This window comes from Eleutherodactylus coqui, chromosome 2, assembly GCF_035609145.1.
Source record: "Eleutherodactylus coqui strain aEleCoq1 chromosome 2, aEleCoq1.hap1, whole genome shotgun sequence".
Lineage (NCBI taxonomy): Eukaryota > Metazoa > Chordata > Amphibia > Anura > Eleutherodactylidae > Eleutherodactylus > Eleutherodactylus coqui.
Window position 1 is genome coordinate 204,685,822 of NC_089838.1, and position 14,091 is coordinate 204,699,912.

Here is a 14,091-nt window from a genome sequence, read left to right on the forward strand (position 1 = left end):
ATACATGTATTTAAAATTTTGCACACATCCCTTCCTTATACCAATGCAGTGGTCCCTATCTGCACAGTAGATTGGTAGTCCATGGACTGGACTGTCCATAGTAATGGTCGTCAGTCATGTGACTCCTGATGTTCAACTCACACTTATCTCCCTACCATCTCCTCTGTGTGATGGTTTCTTTTCTAGATGACTGTTAACAACAACATGAGGACGCCACCTGGAGACAGTTTTGTGTTTTCTTTAACATCTGTTGTTAATAAAGTTAACTGCTCAAAAAAAACACACAGCTGTCTTCCGATGATGTTGTTAATAAAGCCTCCTGAAAGAAAACACCACATAGAGAAAACAAGGGAAAGAATATAAGAGCTGCTTCTCCACTGACTCTGAAAGACGTTGCAAGCAGTAATACTGTGTGAGGTCTACTCCTCAGTAATCTAACTATTCACATGTTAAATATGGTGAATTGTTTTCATTTATTATGTAACTAGCCCTCCAGTATATATGTCAGTTTGTATTACGTTGGTTAGATATTCCTTTTTATCTGAAACTCCTGACCTCCTCCTCCTCAAGTCGTCATGTGATCTCAATTATGACCAGCTCAGATTTTCTTGGATTTATGTATTCTCAAACTAGTCAGTTTTGCAGTCAGCATAATATTTGTGATGCTATTAAATGGACACCACCACAGAAGCTCCTTATGGGATATACCACAGCAAGTGTGTTGAAGGGGACACAGACATTTCTATCACAGGTACTGATGATGGTCACACAGCTTCTGTCACACAGTTATACTAGAGGAGATCACAGTTCATCCTATTGACTGTATATTTATGGTCTGTAGCTTATATAGGTGGATACATGTTACGTCTTTCACACCCAAGGAGATCAGCAGGAGCCATGGCCTCAGAATACTGTTATGGAATTACGGAATGTGGATCCACTGAACCAACCAAGCATAGACAGGTCCTAGGGTGGATGGCAGCTGACTCCTCAGATAGAGGGACTTCAGCCAAGAATTCAGAACAAACTCAGACTCAAGAATACAGACAGAACACAGACTGCATGCACAGAATTCAGAAAGCAAGGCAGAACTGAGAAGGCATAGATAGAACTACGGAACAGACTCAGGAATACAGACAGAACGCAGACTCAGGAACTCAGACAGAACTCAGAACAGAGAGACAGACTACATACTCACAGACAGACAGAAGCAAGACAGGCAGCCAAACACCCAAAACACTCATCAGTATACCCACATGAACAAACAGATGGAATTGCTATAAGTATGAGGATTCAGTTTGTGGATTGGCTAAGTCACTTAAGCCACGAGCCCACTTCAAGGGTCCTCATTGATAAAAGAAGCAGGAACACAAGACTGCTCACACTGGCAAGAGGAAAACCAGCAGACACTGACAAATGAGCTGGTATATATAAGCAACAGACCTGAGAGATTGGCTCAATGGAGCAAACCACACCCAGCTAGCACAATCAACCGCACCTGTGAAGCTGAGCTGCTGGAAAAACATGTACAACCACAGATCCCAGCAGCAAGCTCCAACAGTCCAGAAGGAAATGTCAGTGTCTTCGCTGCAGCAGGGATGGTACAGGCTGCAGGCTGTGATGTTCTGCTGATGCATCATGGGATTGATAGCACAGAATAGTGAAAGAAAGCAGGGACCTATCTCTGTATCAAGATGTTGCCTAATAAGCATCAGACAGGAGGCTGCACTGCATGAAGTGACTGCAGTATACATAAGAGGCGTCCAGAATGTGACAGGCAATCAGGTGAGGAGGGCAAGGATGGAAAAATGTGTTTTCGCTGGAGTGGCCCTTTAAAGGAACAGCTGTGAGTGGATGGACATAGAATAAGGAAATGGAACAGGATTCTAGAGGTGAACAACTGGTTATGTCGATAGTGCCGTCAGCAAGGATTTGGATTTCTAGACCATGGATTGAATTACCTATATGATGCATTCCTTGCTAGAGACAGGTTGCAGCTTACAAAGACAGGAAAGCATATATTTGGCAGGCACCTTGCTACACTCATCGGGAAAGCTTTAAACTAGAAAAATGTCAAAAGGGAAGTAAAAGGCCAGTCAAAAATATACAGCTAATTAATACAATTAAAAACCTTGCTATTAGAAGTGGAAAGTAAAAACAGAGACAAAAATTTCAGGAAAGGAAAGTAGAGGAGTAAGAAACACTGATCACAAACTAAAATGTTTCTACACAAATGCACACAGCATGGAAACAAACAAGGGGAATTAGAGCTCCTAACAAGGGAAGAGAAATATCATATAGGCATCACAGAAACTTGGTGGAATGATACACATGGTTGGAATACAAGGCTTGAAGAATACAACCGACTTTAATAAAAGGAGAGGTGGTGTTGCACTGTGTGTTATAATAGCATACATCTGCATAGAGATTTAAGCTTCAGACGTTGGTAGTTCTGTAGAAACTGTTAGGAAAAAAATACATGGAGGGAACAACAGAAAGAACTCCACTGTAGGCATTTACTATAAGCTGCTTGCAGAAGCAGAAGATATGGATGAACTCTTTCTACATCTACAGAAGGCCCAGAAGATTAGAGGAGGGCAAAAGTTGTCCCTATATTTAAAAAAAGGAATAAGGTGGATCCAGGAAACTCCAGGCCTGTGAACCTGACTTCTGTAACCGCTCATCTCTACTGGAAACCTTCTTTTCTCTAGATGTAGAGGATGCCCCATTGTTACAACCACAGTTCTGGGTATAAACAGATCACAGGAGAGATCTCTGTATTGTCCCCTGATATATTTATACATAGTTATTAGATCGCCTCTCAGTCGTCTTTTTTTCTAAACTAAATAATACCATTTTTGATAACATCTCTGGGTATTGTAGTCCGCCCATTCTGTTTATTACTTTAGTTGTACCCACTCAAGCTCTGATATGTTCTTCATGAGTCCCAGTGCCCAAAACTGTACACAATATTCCATGTGTGGTCTGACCAGTGACTTGTAAAGAGGAAGAATAATGTTCTCGTCACGTGGCCTTAGACCTCTATTGATGCACCCTAATATCCTATTTGCCCTGGCAGCAGCTGCCTGACACTGCTATTACAGTTAATCTTAAGCAGTTAATTATTTATTAAAAGTTAAAGAACAGTTTAAGGTTCAAACAAAGGTTGGACAGACATCTGCCTGTGATGATTTAGGCCGCCTGCACACGGGCGGGTCGAATCCGGCAGCGAGAATTCTCGCCGCGGGACCCGACCCGAGAGCCTGCAGAGACGAGCGCGTACTCACCCGCACCTGGCGGCCCCGGCTCTTTCATGTGCCGGCTGCCGCGCAGCCGGCGCATGCGCAGACCGGAACCGGCGGCCGGGTGAGTGCGAGCCCCGCACAAAAATAGAACATGCCGCGGTTTGTTTGCCGCGCGAGATTTCGCGCGGCCAAACCGCGGCCGTCTGCATAGGAGTGCGTATTGTAATGCACTCCTATGCAAACTTTCAGCGGCGGAAATCCCGCGGGAAATCCCGCGGCGGGATTTCCGCCCGTGTGCAGGCGGCCTTAGTGAATCCTGCATTGAGCAGGGGGTTGAACCCAATGACCCTGGAGGTCCCTTCCAACTTTATGATTCTATGATATAATGAGTGCTTATACACTTTCATGTATGCTTTGTTGGAAATAATGGTCTTGGAAATTAGCCTCTTTCTTGAGCAAACAACAATTTATTTATAAGACAGCTCAGCACAGCATGGTACAGATATGGTTTAGTTAATCTAAAGATTCCTCTTTAGTCACACAGGGCATTATACCCTTTCTAAAAGCAATACACTTCTGTTTGACTAAATGATGATGAACAGAGTGTTTCTTAAATATAGCAGTAATTCCTCTGTTAAAGTCATATATACATCAATATTAGGGTAGCCCAAAAAAGTCAACTTTTACCTACAAAGCAAGAAACCCTCTATTTTTTTCCTTTTAACAAGCCTTTATTTTTGGCCGTGTCAGGTTCTTATGTCTACAAGGTTGTGCTCAAAGACCATGAATTTTCAAACTTTCACCGAAAATTGTCTTCTTTTCATGTACATCTCTTATTATGCATAGTTTTGAGTATCATCTTGCAGTTGGAATTTAAAGCTAAAACTTTACCTTAACATTAGTATTAGCAGATATAATAAATTGGGTCGGTGTCTTGCTGTATAGCTGCCACTTTATTTTTTGCTATATCTCTAAAGGCCACCCTAATTAAGATATGGTATATGCTTTATTTAGTGACATATTTAGAGCACACATTGTGCCTGTCCAGAAATAGAGAACAGAAACACTGTCCTAATACTTCCTACCTGTTTCCTAGTCCATGATAAAAGATATAAAGCATACAGAATACTCAGTTTAAAGAAACTAAGATGAAGTCATCTATATATATAAAATTGAATGTATGCGTGTCTGTCTGTCTGCGTGTCTGTTTGTCCTTTATGCGCTACTACACCATTCATCCGATCGCCATGAAACTTTGGGAAGTTGTTGAGTACACTCCTGGGAAGATTATAGGCATAGTACAAATATTCTATGATAAATGGCGCGCATGCGAGCGTCGTCGACAGTTACGACCCCCCCACGTAGATCGTTCGATTTCCATCATTGCCACTAATTCTCTCACTTTCCAATGTTGTAGAAGCATGAAATTTGGCAGGAGCATTGATTATGTCCTAAATAGGAAAAGCTAATAGGTCCCAACTCGATTATTCAATTGTAAGCGCCAAAGAATTAGTGTCCAAATTTTACGTACGGAATCTAATTTTCTCGCTTCCCAATCTCATAGAAACTTGAAATTTGGCAAGAGCATTGATTATGTCATAAATAGGAAAAGCGAATGGGTCCCAACTCGATTATTCAATTCTAAGCGCCAAAGAATTAGCGTCCAAATTTTACGTACGGAATGTAATTTTCTCACATAGAAACATGAAATTTGGCACGGGCATTGAATATGTCATAAATAGGAAAAGCTAATGGGTCCCAACTCGATTATTCAATTCTTTGCGCAAAAGAATTAGCATCCAAATTTTACGTACGGAATGTAATTTTCTCACATAGAAACATTAAATTTGGCACGGGCATTGAATATGTCATAAATAGGAAAAGCTAATGGGTCCCAACTCGATTATTCAATTCTTTGCGCAAAAGAATTAGCATCCAAATTTTACGTACGGAATGTAATTTTCTCACATAGAAACATTAAATTTGGCACGGGCATTGAATATGTCATAAATAGGAAAAGCTAATGGGTCCCAAGTCAATTATTCAATTCTAAGCGCAAAACAATTAGCGTCCAAATTTTACATACGGAATCTAATTCTCTCACTTCCTGATATATATAAATGAATGTCTGTCTGTCTGTCCTTTATGCATTACTACACCATTCATCCAATTGCCATGAAACTTTGGGAAGTTGCTGAGTACGCTCCTGGGAAGATTATAGGCATAGTACAACTATCCTACGATAGGCGGCGCGCGTGCGAGCATCGTCGACAGTTATGCCCCCCAGACAAAGATCGTTTGATTTCCATCTCAAGCACAAAAGCAAAAGGCATTACGAGCAACGGGATGAGTGCTCAACCAGAAAATGATGCATCCGCCGAACGTTTCGCAAGACAATTGCGGGATATTGAGAATGCTGAGGTAAAATGAAAGCTGTGCTGTGATTGGTTGCTATTTCTTATACTGCTGAGGTAACATGAAAGCTGTGCTGTGATTGGTGGCTACTTCTTATACTACTGAGGTTGCATGAAAGCTGTGCTGCGATTCGTTGTTATATATTATACCACTGAGGTAACATGAAAGCTGCGCTGTGATTGGTTGCTATATATAATACCGCAGAGGTAACATGAAAGCTGCGCTGTGATTGGTTGCTATTTTTTATATTACTGAGGCAGAATAAAAGTTGCGCTGTGATTGGTTGTTATTTCTCTTACTGCTGAGGTAACATGAAAGCTGCGCTGTGATTGGTTGTTATATTTTATACTGCTAAGGTAACATGAAAGCTGCGCGGTGATTGGTTGTTATATATTATACCACTGAGGTAACATGAAAGCTGCGCTGTGATTGGTTGTTATCTAGATATATAAAAACGAATGAATGTATGTCTGTCTTCGCAGCAACGCGCGACGGGTAAGCTAGTCTATATATATAAAATTGAATGTATGCGTGTCTGTGTGTCTGTCTGCGTGTCTGTCTGTTTGTCCTTTATGCGCTACTACACCATTCATCCGATCGCCATGAAACTTTGGGAAGTTGTTGAGTACACTCCTGGGAAGATTATAGGCATAGTACAACTATCGTATGATAAATGGCGCGCGTGCAAGCGTCGACAGTTACGGCCCCCCCCCTCACGTAGATCGTTTGATTTCCATCATTGCCACCAATTCTCTCACTTCCCAATGTCATAGAAACTTGAAATTTGGCACAACCATTGATTATGTCATAAATAGGAAAAGCTAATAGGTCCCAACTCGATTATTTAATTCTAAGCGCCAAAGAATTAGTGTCCAAATTTTACGTACGGAATCTAATTTTCTCACTTCGTGATGTCATAGAAACATGAAATTTGGCACGAGCATTGATTATGTCATAAATAAGAAAAGTTAATGGGTCCCAACTCCATTATTCAATTCTAAGCGCAAAAAAATTAGCGTCCAAATTTTACGTACGGAATCTAATTCTCTCACTTCCTGATGTCATCTATATATATATAAATGAATGTATGTCTGTCTTTCTGTCTGTCCTTTATGCATTACTATACCATTCATCCAATCGCCATGAAACTTTGGGAAGTTGTTGAGTACACTCCTCCGAAGATTACTGGCATAGTACATCTATCCTACGATAGGTGGCGCGCGTGTGAGCATTATCGACAGCTATGTCCCCCAGACAAAAATCGTTTGATTTCCATCTCAAGCACGAAAGCAAAAGGCATTATGAGCAACGGGATGCGTGTTCAACTACAAAATGATGCATCCGCTGAATGTTTCGCTTGACAATTGCTGGATATTGATAATGCTGAGGTAAAATGAAAGCTGTGCTGTGATTGGTTGCTATTTCTTATATTGCTGAGGTAACATGAAAGCTGTGCTGTGATTGGTTGCTATTTCTTATACTGCTGAGGTAACATGAAAGCTGTGCTGTGATTGGTTGCTATATATTATACTGCTGAGGCAACATGAAAGCTGTGCTGTGATTGGTTGCTACTTTTTATACTACTGAGGTTACATGAAAGCTGCTCTGCGATTGGTTATCTAGATATATAAAAACGAATGTATGTATGTATGTCTGTCTTCACAGCAACGCGCGACGGGTAAGCTAGTACATAATATAATTGCTTCATAGAAAGCTTACAAAAACTACAATATGACAGTCTAGATGGCTGATCAAAGACATTGTGGCTCCACAAGCAGATTCTGTTTTTCCTTCAGGGCTCAGTCACACGGGCGCATCGTGTTACTGCAGCTAGCAGACGGCCATACCTGAACACGGCGGTCTCCCTGCAGCGCCGGAGGAAAGAACAGGTGACCGGCTTCATTGCCAGTCATGTGTTCTTTCATCAGCACTGCAGAGAGACAGCCGTCTTCTAACTGCCAATCACACGGGCGCATCCGGGCTGGTGTACGGGTGCCGATGCGCCCGTGTGACTGAGCCCTCACACTGCATTAAAGGAAATGAGGTGGCCTCAAAATTACCATGCATGGAGATGGAAGCCCGACGCCAAGTATATAGCTGGAGTTGGGAGGCTCACCCTCCCCACCCAGAAACCTAAGCACATTAAATTCTAGGTTATTTGGTTACATTATATTAATAAATGTTAAGTATGAAGGCACACATATCTGACTTGGGTACACCTAAGGAAGAACCTAGATAAATAATTAAAGGAGTAAATACAGATGTTGAGGGACTTCCGACAATACTGTATTGCGCCAATGATAGTTTTTATTAATACTTTCTTTTCTTTCTTTCTCTGTTTGTTTGTTGTCTAATGAGAAATTCCAATGCAAATATGACTGACTGTATACCTTACTGATTTTCAATAAATATATATTGAACATAAAATTACCATGCAGATATACAACAAAAGTGAAATAGTCCTAATGCGATTATATTTTAGCTACTAGCATTTAGCCAGAGTTGGACTTGGATAACACTGGCCTATTAGAGTAAGTGATTCTAAAGGCCAAGCCTGTAGCTATATCAAATTGGTTCATGGTCAAGTTCAGTAAAATTCTGTTAATGCACACACACTTTATTGGTTAAATAATCCAAAAACAAGAAAAAGTCTATTTATACATCTTGGTCATGTCATGGTTTTGCTGCAATTTTTCCAAAACCATAGTAAAAGCAGCAACATGACTTCAACATTTGAATAAATCCACAAAGCATGCAATGCACTTTATCAGCTTCAGATGTAGTTGTCCACTGCTGGATATCATGTTGTTGGTGAGTCTTATTATATTGTCAGAACTGGGACCTACTGTCGGATCCTCTGGTCTCCTGAGACCCAGGTCTCCCCCTGCTCATAAAAATATAGTACATTCTCAGACAGAAAGTTGTCAGCTATTTTCAGAGCTTACATATAATAGTAACATATGAGATACATTGCTTGTTTGAGGTTGGCAATTTTAGTATTGTTTATGGCAGCCAATCAGATTCCAAATCCCATTTAATAACAATTGTTAAACTATGTAAATAAGTGACTGGCAGTCATGGAGTAACACATTATGACGGTGTACCCATGTGCTATGGAAGAATATCCAGTCCTTTCAAGAATGCAAAAAAATGAGTCTGTAAATGTAAAGAGGATTTCTGGTTTCTAAAAGAAAAACCTAAAAACTTATCCTTATGTTCGCATTACCCTTTCCATACTGTTGCTGTACTGCCTTTTTCCTCTCTCCAATACATTCTAAGAATTTCTAGCTCTTTCTAAAAAAAAAGTTTTATTCTGTGTCTCGTCAATAACATGTTTTGAAGGCAAACTGCCTCTTCTTTAGATTCCAAGATACTTGTCCCACACCAGTCATCGTTTAGATACTGGTTTGATGAAGTTACCCTCCCAAAAACAAAGTGATTTAGTCACAGCAAGTAAAGTCTTTAGGGATTAAATTACTTTGTACCAGAAAGGAAACAAGCACTGGCAAGGGTTTCAAGGAAAGTGGAAGTGAAGAACACTAGCAAAATGGTAATGTTAGTATGTGGAAACTTTCTAAACTAATTTTTACAACTCATAGCACCCAATATAAAGTTGCCAGAGATTGTGCGGAACATTTCTCAAAAAAAGAATAACGTTGATTTGGTTTCTTTTTTTTTTTTGTCTGACGGTTGTTGAAGGTGTGTGGGCAGCTTCTCTTTTTCTTTGGGCACTGTGGGTATTAACGTATTGTCTAAATGTTTGTGTGTCATGAGTTTAGTCACATTGTGTTTGTCTATAATTGTAACTTGGATAACAATCAGACCATTGTTTTTATATTTTATTAGTAATCAATGAAGAAATCCAAATAATTCTAAAGGGTTCTGTTAGTTTGTCTTACATTGTATATTCTGAAGTCCAAGGAATGCTAAGCATTTTGATATGGGATCAGTTGGGGTTTCTAATGCTTTTCTTTTCATCAAAACAAGAGAAACTTGGGAATGAGATCCATTGGGTGCCATTACAAATTGAATCCATAACTAGGGATGAGCGAGCATACTCGCTAAGGACAATTGCTCGATCGAGCATTGTCCTTAGCGAGTACCTGCCCGCTCTGAAGAAAAGATTTGGCTGCCGGCGGCGGGGGAGAGCGGGGAGGAACGGAGGGCAGATCTCTCTCTCCCTCTCTCCCCCCCGCTCACTGCCGCAACTCACCTGTCACCCGCGCCGGCAGCTGAACCTTTTCTTCTGAGCGGGCAGGTACTTGCTAAGGGCAATGCTCGATCGAGCAATTGTCCTTAGCGAGTATGCTCGCTCATCTCTAGCCATAACACAAATGTGAACAGAGCCTTAACTTGGCACATCAAGCAAGCAGAGAAAAGATTGTATATATTAGAATTTAAGTATCCATATTAAAAAATCACAGCAAAATTCAGTAGTTCTAGTGTTTTATGTAATTGCATACATTTAAGTCCTTAAAGGGGTTGTCCCGCGGCAGCAAGTGGGTCTATACACTTCTGTATGGCCATATTAATGCACTTTGTAATGTACATTGTGCATTAATTATGAGCCATACAGAAGTTATAAAAAGTTTTTTACTTACCTGCTCCGTTGCTGGCGTTCTCGTTCCCATGGAGGCGACTAATTTTCGCCCTCCGATGGCCAAATTAGCCGCGCTTGCGCAGTCCGGGTCTTCTGCTCTCTTCAATGGAGCCGCTCGTGCAGAATGCCGGCTCCGTGTAGCTCCGCCCCGTCACGTGCCAATTCCAGCCAATCAGGAGGCTGGAATCGGCAATGGACCGCACAGAAGAGCTGCGGTCCACGGAGGGAGCAGACCCCGGCGGCCATCTTCAGCAGGTAAGTATGAAGACGCCGGACCGCCGGGATTCAGGTAAGCGCTGAGCGGTTTGTTTTTTTAACCCCTGCATCGGGGTTGTCTCGCGCCGAACGGGGGGGGGGGGGGTTAAAAAAAAAAAAAACCCTGTTTCGGCGCGGGACAACCCCTTTAATATGAAGTTCACATTTTCATTGGATGAGGATTAGGACAGATGTTCACTCAGTTGGGGCCCTTTTTAAATAGAAGTTTAAATCATTCAGTGTAAACATGGCCAACGATTGAACAATGAACATTTAAATTATCGTTCATCATTCATTTTATGCAGGCATAAAAATAATAATTTGTCTTTCTTCTTGTTCCATATAAAAGGTTATTTCCAGACTCCCCTGACAGACCCATGATGGACTGAATAAGCTATGATTTAAAAATGATGGAAAAATATAAACAATTATCTGCACGTGTAAATGGACATTGTTTGAAACTAAGCAATTCATTTGCTCATTCCAACGAATAATTGTGCCTTAAAAAGGACCATGAGGCCTCTTTCACATGGCCGTAGGTGTTTTTACGTGCAAACGCCGGCACCGTACAAATGCGTTAACAGGCGCACAAATCTAACGTTTGTGCGCTTGTTCAGACGGCACAGGCCCCAGCGCATTTATGTTGAGGCCACGATGCCATTGCCTCGCCTTCCCTTCCCCTCGCCGTCTCACCTCCTCTCTCCTTCCCTCCGACTGCTTGCAATGGGAGTGCGCGGGATGGGGCAGAGCTAAGCACCCGCCCCTTGTCCACTGCCAGGTATGGGAGGGGGAGGAGCAGGCAGAGCTTGGCTCCACCCCACCCTCTCCCATTGCAAACAGCCAGAGGGGAGGAGAGAGGAGGAAGGGAGTTTAGCAGTCACGTTACTAAACTCCCTCCCACCTCCCTTCTCTGGCTGCAGTCATTGGCTCTCATAAGAGCCCATGCAGTGACCGACATATTCCGGGAATATAGCCATGTGATCTGATGCATTTGAATCCAATGCACCAGATCGTAGTGTACATCGGCCGGCCGTGAAAACTTACTGCTCATGTGAAAGAGCAATTAGCTGGTGATTATAAAAAATAAGTTTACACAATTGGACCTGGAGTATCCTTTTTGTTGTTCTGGTTGTGGCATCAGTATTAACTATCTCAAATGCCTTTCTAAGACACTGGGAAGACAGGACTGTGTTAACAAAGCACTATGCTCACTAGCAGTATCATCTGTGGTTGGTTCTGCTCCTATCCCTGACTATAGGCCTGATGATGGGTGAGTTAGTTTCTCCCAGCAAGACCAACCTCCACCTCCTTTCAGAGGCAGCTATTTATTTGTGGTAGGATTCTTTGCCATATTGTCAGCTTGCGATCTGCAGATTTATGGACCCAATGCAAAGCAATGGGATCGGTCACATGTCTGTTTTTGATGCTGATGTGCCGATAATTTTAGGACACACCAATTCGCAGAAGCAATGTAACTGCATTCTGCGCAAATCGGTGCTTATATATGCGCTCAACGGGGCCGGCGGCAGCAGCGCCGACCCCATTGAAAACATATACTAAGATTGTTCTCCTCTGCCACAGCTGTGCCACAACTGTGGCAGAGAAGAACAATGTTCTCCCATTGAAGTCAATGGAGCCGGCAATACAGCTGGCTCCATTGAAAGCAATGGGCTGCCGGCAAGCACTGGATGAATTTTCGGGGAAGGGCTTAAAATATAAGCCCTACCCTGAAAACCATCCTGAAAATGTGTAAAAATAAAAAAAAAGTATACTCACCTTTTTCCTGCAGCCGGAGTTCAGCCGCATCCAGCCGGCAGTTCTCCTGAACTGCTCTCTGTAGTATTCAGCAGGCGGGGATTTAAAATCCCTGCATGCTGAATGTGCTGCCTCTGATTGGTCACAGCACTCATCAATCAGAGGCAGCTCTCACTCACCCATTCATGAATGGGTGAGTGAGTGCTGCCTCTGATTGGCTGAGCGCAGGGACCAATTAGAGGCAGCTCTCAGCTATTGAATGACAGGTGAGAGCAACTGCCGGCCGGACGTGGCTGAACTCCGGCTGCAGGAAAAAGGTGAGTATACTTTTTTTTTAAACATTTTCAAGATGGTTTTCAGGGAAGGGCTTATATTTTAAGCCCTTCTCCGAAAATTCATCCAGCGCTTGCCGGCAGCCCATTGCTTTCAATGGAGCCGGCTGTATTGCCGGCTCCATTGAATTCAATGGGCGAACATCGTTCTCCTCTGCCACAGCTGTGCCACAGCTGTGGCACAGCTGTGGCAGAGGATAGCGGGCAGCGCTGGGCCGTTTCGCTGAAAACGCTGCTAGGTGCAGATTTCTCAGCGAATCGTCGGCCCTGGTCACGCGATTTGCGGATGCGCATCCGTTATGCGATCCACAATTTGCGGGAAAAAACGCCCATGTGACTTAGGCCTTAAGGTTCTGCCTCAAGATAAGCAAAGAATAAACTGTTGCAATTCCTGTGGCTATCATAGCTGGCTAAAACTACCAATGACCTATCTTTAGGATAGGTCAACAATAGCAGATCAGTGGGGGTCTGCTGCCTAAAACCCCCACCAATCCACTGATAATAAGGAGCTTGTGTTGAGCTGGAGATCTCAAAACACTATCTGCTCTGCATGATCTGGCCTGGTATGGTAGTGCAACTCTCTCCCATTCACTACAATGGAAGTGCTGCACTTCTACCGAACCCCACCTACAGTGTCTGCTATTAATGATTGGACCTGAGGATAGGCCATCGATAATTTTGGACCGGAAAATTGTTAATTTGGATGTGAGATTTTGGCTCTTCCATTAAAACACTGTCACGCTTCTATTTTGTTTGCTTCCTCATTTTCATGTGAGTATACAGGTCAAACTCTGGGGCCTTCCTATACTTCCTTGACCATTTATTGGTGGCTCTTAAAGGGGTTGTCCCGAGGCAGCAAGTGGGTCTGTACACTTCTGCATGGCCATAATAATGCACTTTGTAATGTACATTGTGCATTAATTATGAGCCATGCAGAAGTTATAAAAAGTTTTATACTTACCTGTTCCGTTGCTGGCGTCCTCGTCTCCATGGTGCCGACTAATTTTCGCCCTCCGATGGCCAAATTAGCCGCGCTTGCGCAGTCCGGGTCTTCTGCAGTCTTCTATGGGGCTCCGTGTAGCTCCGTGTAGCTCCGCCCCGTCACGTGCCGATTCCAGCCAATCAGGAGGCTGGAATCGGCAGTGGACCGCACAGAAGAGCTGCGGTCCACGGAGGAAGAGGCCATCTTCAGCGGTGAGTAGAGAAGTCACCGGAGCGCGGGGATTCAGGTAAGCGCTCCGGTGAGCTTTCTTTACCTCCCTGCATCGGGGTTGTCTCGCGCCGAACGGGGGGGGGGTTGAAAAAAAAAAAACCCGTTTCGGCGCGGGACAACCCCTTTAAGCATTAGCACTGTTTTGGTAAACAGGGTCTTGTAGCTACAACATCAACTGAGTTACTCATAAGAAATGTGACCAGTCCCAGGAACATCCCAGAGATTCTAGGAATAGCATAGAGGGGCCCAAGATGAGCTTCCTATTCTTCTTAAAGG